Source organism: Condylura cristata, unplaced genomic scaffold, assembly GCF_000260355.1.
Source record: "Condylura cristata isolate star-nosed mole 26May11 unplaced genomic scaffold, ConCri1.0 scaffold00017, whole genome shotgun sequence".
In the NCBI taxonomy this organism is placed as follows: Eukaryota; Metazoa; Chordata; class Mammalia; order Eulipotyphla; family Talpidae; genus Condylura; species Condylura cristata.
The window spans coordinates 7,056,799-7,066,508 of record NW_004567118.1 but is presented as its reverse complement, the minus strand read 5'-3'; positions in this window follow the sequence as shown (position 1 = coordinate 7,066,508).

Here is a 9,710-nt window from a genome sequence, read left to right as displayed (position 1 = left end):
GAGAGGCTCCTTTGCCTGGTGTTTGTGTTACAGGGCACCCCAGTGTGAACTGGGCTGCCTGTCTGTGGGGCCTCACGGCCCCAGGCACTGGGCACACCAGATGAACACGCCTCCATCTTTGCTGTGGAGGAATTGATACCAGAGGTCTTGGGGACAGCTGAGCACACAGATTAACCCAGCCCCTCGAGGCAGTTTTCATAGTGGACAGCAGAGGTTGAGAGCTCAAGCTCTGAAGTAACCGTTCTTAGTTTCTGGAAGAGACTTCTGACATGGCCTGTGGAATCACCTTACTGCCCCCAAGCTGCAGATGTTCAAGTTGGAATCCTGAGGTTAGAAAGCTATTTCTGGGGCCTCCCTGGTGGCCCTACAGGTTAAAGTGCAGCACTAGATGCTAGCCGGAGCAGCTTTGGCGTGAGTTCGATCCCCAATGCAGCAGACCTCTCCGGTCTCCCCTCAGCAGTGTACTTCATCAATCCGCCTGTTCTGCTCCCCACTGTCTCTGGTGAATCTTCTTAGCCCCTGCACCTCTGGTCTGTACCTCAGTTCTGTGTGCATAAATAAATAAATCTTTAAAAAAGAAAGAAAGAAAGAAAGCTTTCTCCATTTGTCCCTATTTCTGGATAAGGAGACTGTGGCCAGACTGTCAAACTCATGCCACATCTAGAGCCAGCGTTCCCAACAGTTTTGGCTACACCATGTTTTGTGGTACGTGTGCGAGAGAGCTGTGTTTCCTTAGAAGCAAATCCTTTTTCACAATCAAATCAGACACATTCAAAAAAAGCAAAAGCAAAGCTCTCCTTCTGCTGACCATGGGGGAAGCCCCTCCACCTGTTCCCACAGGGATTGGAGGGGAGTCCCCAGAGTGTCCACGGCTTTCATGCAGCTCCTGTAGCAGATCCTTGGGACTCAGGGGCTTGGAGGGGACCATCGCATCTGGGGACACCCAGAAGCATATGGATGGCCAAATCCAAGCTGGGAAGGGAAGTTTGAGCTGAATCCTGAATCCCCCAGGCACTGGTGAGCGTCGCTGATCTCACCGCATCCCTCCAGCCCATAGAGGGCAGCTGTGTGGGGAAGGCAGCTTGGAAACCACGGTCCCCAAGATTTGAGCCGCTGCAGCACCGCCAAGTCAAGCATTTTTGTGCCCAACACAGCCCTGCCAAGTACCCAGAGGTCTCCAATGGGCCCTGCCCTCCCATTAAACTGAGAGAGGAGACAGAGAAAGTGATAAGGATTAGCAGGTGTGTGCTGGGAGTGGGGGAAGGGGAGGTGGGTAGCCAGGTGCTGGTCTCTGGATGCAGGGGAGTGGAGGTGTGGGGTGCAGAGGCAGAAGGAAGCTGTCCCAGACCAGAGAGAAGCTGGGGCAGCGCCTCCTTCCAGGGGAAGCTGCTTCATTCTTCTCCAGAGATGCGGTCACAGGCGGAAAAGGGCCAAATTGGGACCTGAGTCCTCCACCCTGGCTAATTCAATTAACTGGCTTGAGGGACTTGCATTAGAGCTTAGGACCATCACTGCAAAACTTCTGTCCTTCAAATCTGCTTCTCCACAAGTGACACTCGTGGAGTTACCTGTCCCAGTAGCCAGGGCTCACTCCCCGTCCACGCCCAGCCTTGGCCTCCTGACCCAGTTCCCTCTGCAGAAGGCTCTCACTATCTACAAGGGGGCACCCCTGCGCAAGCCCCACACCTTCTCAGGGGCGTGCTGCTGACACTCTTGATTGAGTATCACCCCCGCTGCTCCCTCAGTAGCCTCCTGCTCAACCCGCCCCAGCCCACCTGTCCTCCAGTGCCCACGGCACACACGGCCATCTGCAGCACGCATGGCTTCTGTAATTTGTTGGTTCTTCTCCCATTAGATGTGAGTCCACGAGGCAAAAAAAAAAAAAGCCTATGTCCCTGGGGGCAGAACAGCACCAGAGCACAGTAGCAATGCAACAAACACTTGCGGAATGAATGCAGGCACTGGTGACTCCCCCGGCATGGTTCTCTCCCCAGCATGGAGAGGGGTGCTCACATGGGCCAGGAGCTTGGAGCTCCTGGAAAGGGACTGCCAGGGGGCTGGGGCCGAGCAGGTGAGCTCCCCACGGGGCACACGGTCACCACAGACACCGAACCCGAGACAGAGACCGAGACCAGGAGAAGGGGCAGTGAGGCGTGATTGGATTGTCCCTTCCCATCAACACTCAGTGCCCTTAACCTGCCCTTGGCTCCCTGATGAATCAGCAAGTTCCTGCCTCTGGGGTTGCAGCAATTCCCCTGGGGCAGATCAGAGGATCTTGCACAACGTTAAGTAACACATCTGGGAGGGCAGGAGGCTCAGAAAACCAGTCAGGGGACTCGCATCTTCTGAGGCCAAGCCTGGGTTTTTGTAGGGAAACCCCGGGTCCAGGGGTCCAGGAAACTGCTGGTGCTGAGAACTTGGGGGGGGGGTGGTTAGAGGAGGGCCCTGCCTTGATGGAAAACAGGTACTTCTGGTACAAGCAATGGTAGAAACAGTTGCAAGGCAGCGAATCCTCACAGAAAATGAAAGCAGCTGTGCCTGCTTGAAGCCACCAGTTACAGGAAAAGTGGATAAGGATAAACAAGGCTGGGTCACTCCTCATTTTAAAGGCTGCTCCTTGGGGATGTTGCACATTGGGGAGCTCCCCTGGTGCCTTTATAAATATTCAACTTCCGTCTCATAATCATTTGAAAGGTCATTTTCTGATTTGTTTAAAATTTGAATTCATCTAAATTTGCTTTATTAATATGTAGACTAGAATATTCCTTTTTGTTTGTTTGTTTTAAGATTTATTTATTTATGCAAAGGAGAGCTGGGACTTAGGCCAGAGGTGAGGGAGGGTGAGAGGATTTTCCAGAGACAGAGTGGGGAGCAGAACAGGCGGACTGGAACACACTGCTGAGGGGACAGGAGAGGTCTGCTGTGCCATGTGGGTCAGCTCCCTGGCTGGAATGAAACCCCAGCCTGTGAAATAGGGTGGCAGGCAGCCTCTTAGCGTTGCAACTTAACCCCTGTGCTACCAGGGAGTCCCCAGCACTTTCTGATTTATAATCTGCCTTCAAAGACAGAAATCCTCCTTGCATATATATCTGTATATCCTCATCAGGGTCTGAGTGGGCCCTATGAGGTAACTGCAAGTGCCCCTGTTTTATAGAAGAGCGAACAGAGGCTGGAGGCTAGCTCAGGTAGGTCGCAGGGTTCATCCATCCAGGGCCTCACAACTGAGGCTCTTCCCAGTGTGGTGTTCACCATCCCCCCTCCCCCCCACACACCTCCCTCTCATGCTGAAACACTGCTGGGGCTGACCAAGGGCAAGAGACTGATGCAAACTACGGAGGAGAAATCAAGACCCAGAGTTGTGAAAGTGACTGGTGAATTCCCTGACAAACCTGGACTTGCATCCTGGGTTCTTCCCTCTGCCTGGCATGTGCTTGAGACTCTGTGTGCCTTGGTTTCCTCATCCATAAAATGGGGGTGATGATGCCTACATCTAAGGGTGACTGAACAGCTGTGTTGCTGCTGGGAGCATGGGTGACATAATGCTACCATTATTATGCCTCTCGTTCTCGTTATTCTTAGAATACCTCACGCTGCTTCTTAAGTGAAATACCCAGAGGCCTGTGACAGCAGGTCACCTTGGGCAAGGTGTCACCTAGCCTTCATCCCAGCCTTTCCTTCCCCTGCCACCTCGCCCTTTCCAAAAGTCCACTGGCTGGTTCTGTCCCCACCTCCAGAAGCCTCCTGCCACCGCCTGGCCCCAGCTCTGCAGCTGCCCCGCTGCTGTGGCCAGGGATGAACGGCCCCCCGGCCCAAGGCTGCGGTCACTCCGCCTCTGCCTGTGGCAGGGCCCGGAGCCTGGACGTTCCTGGCAGGCTGCCGTGCTTCCTTGGGAGGACGCCCCAGCGCTCCCTGTGGGCCCCCTCTATTCTGGGATCTGTAATTTAGACAGCCTTCCCTGCACCAGCTGCTATCTGCGGCTGCAGTCACCAGCCCCACCGGCCCTGCCCGCCCCCACGAGGCTGACTTTTCATAAACAGCGCCAGGGCTGCCCTGTTATCTTGGGCTCCCTGCCTCTGGGGAGGAGGCCCTGCCACCCTGGAGATACAAATGACCCCTCAATCCTGGGGGAAGCTGGCCTGCTGTGGGCAGAGGCAGGAGGGGACCCACATACACGAGAACCCAATATAGCAGCCCGTGGAGCCTGATTCTGACATGTGCCAGGGCGGAGTGCTGTGCAGAAAAGAAGAGAGTCTGTCATTATCCCCTGAATGCCATGAGATCTGGCTTGACCTGGGCTGTGGTCTCCCCCAAAGACCTCAGCTGGGCGTGCTCAGCCATGAGAAGGAGGTGGGGAGTCAGTAACAGTGCAACAAAAGTGGTAGCTCTAAAATGCAAAGGTGAGCGTGGCTGTCCCTAGTACCATCTTCAGTGGCTCTCCAGGGGCCACAGGAAACTGCATCAATGCCTTTTCTACCACTCTCACCCCAGGACTTTTGCACAATCTCTCCCCTGTCTATAGGATTCTCTTCAAGTAGCTTCTTCATATCCAGCAGGTCTCCGCTTGGAAGTCGTGTCATGGACCCTTCTCGTCTGACATCACCACACCTACACACTGCTCACTGATCTTCTCTGGCCTGGAAGGGGAGGCCCTCGCCGCTCTCCCTAGCTGTCTCCCTACCTGACTATACATGTGCCCAGGGCAGAAACTTGGTCCTGGGAACATGGTCTCTTTCTCCTAGTCAGTCCCGGCATGCGGTAGGTAGTCTAAGAAACGCCTAAATGAATACATGATGAGTCCTCTGCCACTCCAGGGTGAGCAGGTGGCTGGCAGGGGTGGCAGGGTGGGGCAGGAGTGGAGGGTATTTACTCCTTCGTGCCCTTCATTTCCCAGGAAGCCAGGCCCCTTTTCCTCTAAGTGTAACTTCAGGTTGGCTGCACCATCTTTTCACCCTTATCTGGGAAATATCGTTGCTGTGGTCAGGGGCCTGCTGGTGGGCAGCTCTACGGGCTGCAGGAGCATGCCAGGATGAGACAGTCATCCCTGGGAGGAGGAGGAGCCCACAGAAAGAGGAAGGCCTTAGGCCATGGTCACTTAAAAGTAGCAGAAGTCAGGATCCTCCCTGATGGCGCAACAGGTTAAAGCACAGCACTGCAAACTGGCCACAGCTTCAACACAAGTTTAATCCCCCCCCCCCCGAGGTGACCCACATGGCACAGCAGACCTCTCCTGTCTCGTCTGCTGCTCCCCTCAGCAGTGTACTTTGTCCATCTGCCTGTTCTGCTCCTCACTCTGCCTCTGATGAATCCTCTCGCCACCCCTGCATCTCTAGCCTGTACCCGAGTTATGTATGCATAAGTAAATAACTTTTTTTTAATGTAGCAGATGTCACTGGGAGGCAAGGGGCAAGGCGGTGCTCCTGCCAGGGGAGGGGCCAGGTTCTTTGCTTGGCCTGTTCTGCTGTGATACAGGCACACATTTTGTATTTTGCTTGTTCCAAAGAGGAATTGCAAAGCCTAGCCTACAAGTACTTCAACAATGCTGGAATTGGGTTGCTCTACCTGTTGTCTCCATAAGTTATTGGGAAACCTTGAAATTGATTTCTGCCCCCAAATTGTATTTGGATCCTTTCTTTCCATCAGATCTCCCATCCTGCAGTTGCTGTTGGATTTGTGGTGGTGGAAAGCATGGTGACGGCAGCCACTTCTGCCTGCAAAGAGCATGAGACCCACTCCCAGGAATATAACCAAAGAGCCAAGGTCTAGGCCCAGCCTTTTAGAAGGAGACCAGTAGGGGCTCAGAACCTCACCTCCCTGCTCCTGGAGGCTGGAGGTGACCTAAACCAGGTCTGGGGTGGACAGTCACTCTGGTGATGAAACATCCAGAGTGTCTGTTCTGGTGGGGTCACATGATCCAAATATGCTCCCACCACAGGGCCTTTGCAGTGCTGCCCCTTCTGTCTGCCGTTCTGCCCCTTCTGTCTGCCGTTCTGCCCCTTCTGTCTGCTGTTCTGCCCTCAGGCTGCTGGCTCCCTTGGGCCTTTGTTTACACGGTTCCTTCCCGGTTGGATCTGGAGCTCCTTGTGGTTCCTTCCCGGTTGGATCTGGAACTCCTTGTGGTTCCTTCCCGGTTGGATCTGGAGCTCCTTGCGCCATCCGCCATCCCTCCACTTTCTTCTGCTTGATAGCCCCTGATGCTACTTGACATTCTGGGTCCTCCCTCCCTCTGCGCCTTCCTTCGCTCCTTGCTCTTGCTCTCTCCATGTCAATTTTGTTTGTAGTTCAAGTTTACTTGTCCATTGTGGGCACAGATTACCCTAGAGAGATTACACGTGCTAGCTTGAAGCAGCATTATCACCTCCCACAGTTTCTGTGAGCAGGAGTCCCCACCGGGTGCCAGTCACGCCAGGGCTGACAGGGTGAAGCCTCTGTGCCCATGGTCCCTCGTGTTTGAGGACAGGCCTCTGGCCTGCGCTGACTGCTGGCAGGGGTGGGGGTAAGTGGGAGGCTGTCCCCAACATGCCAGCTGCCTACATCCACCCACCCCCCAGAACAGATCAAAAAAAAAAAAAAAGGAGTGGGGGTTTGAGGAGAGTTAGAGAGCACCCAAGACAAAAGCCACAGCCTTTAGAACCTGAGTAGAAGAGGTGCAATTGTAACAGATAGTTTCATGGACTCCACCCCCACCCCAGATACTGGAACTGCAAATCCCATCAATAATAAGGAGAAGCGCACTGGGACGTGAGGGCGGAGCTGAGCAGCCAGGCTGGGATAAAAGGAGGCGTGTGGGCCGGGGGGTCTCTCCCTTGGCCTGGTGGTTCCAGGCTGGTGCTCCGGCTTTTGATCAGCTCTCGGTGTGCCGGTGGAGTCCAAGCCAGCAGAACAGGTAGGACACTCTAGTTACCTTGTATTTCTCTCTCTTTCCCTGGGTTGTTCCTTTTCCTTTCCCCTTGTAAATAATTCCATTATTGAGGCTTTTTGTGTGTGTCCGCAGTACTGAACCTTAAGCGTGGGGTGAGAACCCACAGGCAGGCTGCCCTGTAATACACTCTTGTATTATTATTATTATTATTATTATTATTATTATTATTATTATTGGGCTGCCCTGTAATACACTCTTGTACCCACAGCCACTAGTTGCACAGACCAGGCCTGCTGCCACCTGGGAGGTGCAGACATCATGGTGTGAGGAGCAGCAGGCGGGTTAGGCAAGGTTTGCCGTGCCATGTGGGTCACTTCCCTGGCGGGGAATCGGACTTGGGGTGCAGTGGCTGCGGTAGCTTCATAGTGCTGCGCTTTAACCCGTTGCGCCACCAGGGAGGCCCCTAAAGCCCTTTTAGAACCCAGCGCCACCTCTTCCCAGCCCTGTAACCTTAGGCAAGTCCTAAATTCATGGGCCTGTGGAACTAAAAGAGATTGGGGTGCAGGCATGACAGGGAGACACACACCCCTCATAAGTATAGCATTGGAGGATAAGAACAGAAAAACTGGAAAGGACCCCACAAGGTCAGGGACCTATCTCATACAAGGCGATGGGGGTAGAAAGGATTAACAGATTAATCCAGATAAAAAACTATCAGATGGCTGTAGGGAGTGTCGAGAGCAGACTTGAAGGTGAGGATATGGGGATTAAGAAAAAATCATCCACTCAGGAAGATGAGCCCCTCCCTACCAAAACAATGATAAAAAAAGCCCAGCACTGCCCCACAGAGGGCCCGAGAGCCTCTGCCCACCTGTGCCCATGCAGGTGTCCGTCCCACCGCTCTCTGCCTCTGCAGGGCAGCAGCCTCCTGCCTGGCCCCTGACCTGTGCCACGCCAGGGCTTCTCTGCACTGACCTCCCCTGGCAGAGGCCGCTCTCCTCAGGGCCGCCTACCTGTGACCATGCAGGCCTCTCCCAGCTAACCTGTCAGCAAACCTTCCAGAGCAGCTCTTCCTGCCGCTAGTGTCTATACCAGTGTCCTTTACCCTCCTGTCCCTTTCCCTAATAAACCTGCCCTTTAAAGATAACTGACATCTCTGTGTCGTGGCGAAACTCACCGCATGCCACTGAAAAAGGAGCTCAGTGAAACCTTCCCTAGAGTGAACCCGAGGACCCCACGCTCCAAAGGCATCTCCAAAACATCAGCACCGTGGCTGTCCCCTGTCCTGGAGGGCGACACCAAAGGCTGTCCCGGGAGTCAGGAGCCGTGATGGGCTGGGGGCGCTGGTGTGTGTTTCTGTAAATTTGATCGCCAGGGATCACGGCTGATCTGACCGTCCCAGATCAGCTGTGCCTTGCCTGGGTCACATGGTCCAGACACCAGGTTTATCACTTGGGCCAGAGAGGGACACGTGCTGGGGCCTGAGTCACACAGACAAGGGCGTCTTGGTGAGCACTGAATAACATGCACTGCACCAGCATTTCTTATCCTCTGCAGGAAGCTGAGTGGGCCGAGTCATGGAATCTTGGGCAAGTTTACATGCACATTTGTGTGTCAAAAGAGAAAAGCATCAGGGCCTCCCTAGTGGCCCAGAATTCCCCCCACCAAGGAGCTGACCCACAGGGCACAAGACATTTCCTATCTCTCCCGCTGCTCCCCTCAGCAGTGTATTTCAGTAGATTCATCTGTTCTGCTCCCCACTCTGTCTCTGGTGAATCCTGTCACCCACTTCGCACCTCTGGCCTGTACCCCAGCTCTTGTATGCATAAATAAACCTTTAAAATTAAAAAAGGCATAAAAATGACTGGTTAATAATACCAGTGATCTAAAAACATAACAGCATGTATAACGAGCTCAAGCCACAGAGGGATGGCAGACTCAACCTGCTCATACCTGCGGGGGGTCTAGCAGATTTCAAAATACCTGTGTTCAAATTTTTACTTACTGTTGCATGACCTTGGATTTGTCATCTGATTTTTCTCAGCCTTATTTTCCTCATCAGGAAAGTAACGTGAATTTTGAGAGTACTTTGTAAGCTACAGATAAAAACCGGAGGGCCTCTTATCTTGGTTATTTCCTTACTCTGTTGTATGCATGTGGATTTAGGCAAAAGGAATAGGATACTCGAGAGGAGCTCTCCAGCCCTCCAGCCCTCAGCACAGACCTGCCTGGGGCCGGGCTGGAGGTTTTCTACTGGAATGTGAAATCAGAAGGGTGGCTTGCCCTGCCCTGTGTTAGCATAGCCACAGTCAGCTTAGATCACAGCTGAGGCTGGGACAGCTTACTCTGGCCTCTTTCCAGGCCAAAGGCCACATCCACCACTAGACTAGAATAAGAATCCTAAAATCATTCAGGCAACAAACATTTACTAAGCAGCAGCTGTAGGTCTGGACCTGCGCTAGGTGCTTGGGGTCCCGTGGGGCAAACCCTCTAAGAGTCCCATCTGCTTTGGGGTTGTCAGATGGGACGCAAACACATCAAACATCAGAAGCAATATAGGGTGCAGTACAGGAGATGTGTAAGGGGAGATCTGGGAGTTTTCTTTTAGAGGCCCTACAGGAGCTAAGCCCGGGACTCAGGCCGTGAGTGGGGTGGGAAATACTCTGGGCACAGGCTGCAGCAAGTGCAAAGGGACTGTAGTAGCACATGTGAAAGCCTGAAAGACTGGTGCGGTTAGAGGAGAGACTGCACACAGACAGACTGAGGTGGACGAGGGCACAGATGCAGTTAGAGAAGTAACCTGGGACCTGAGACGACCAGATTTCTTTCTTTCTTTCTTTCTTTCTTTCTT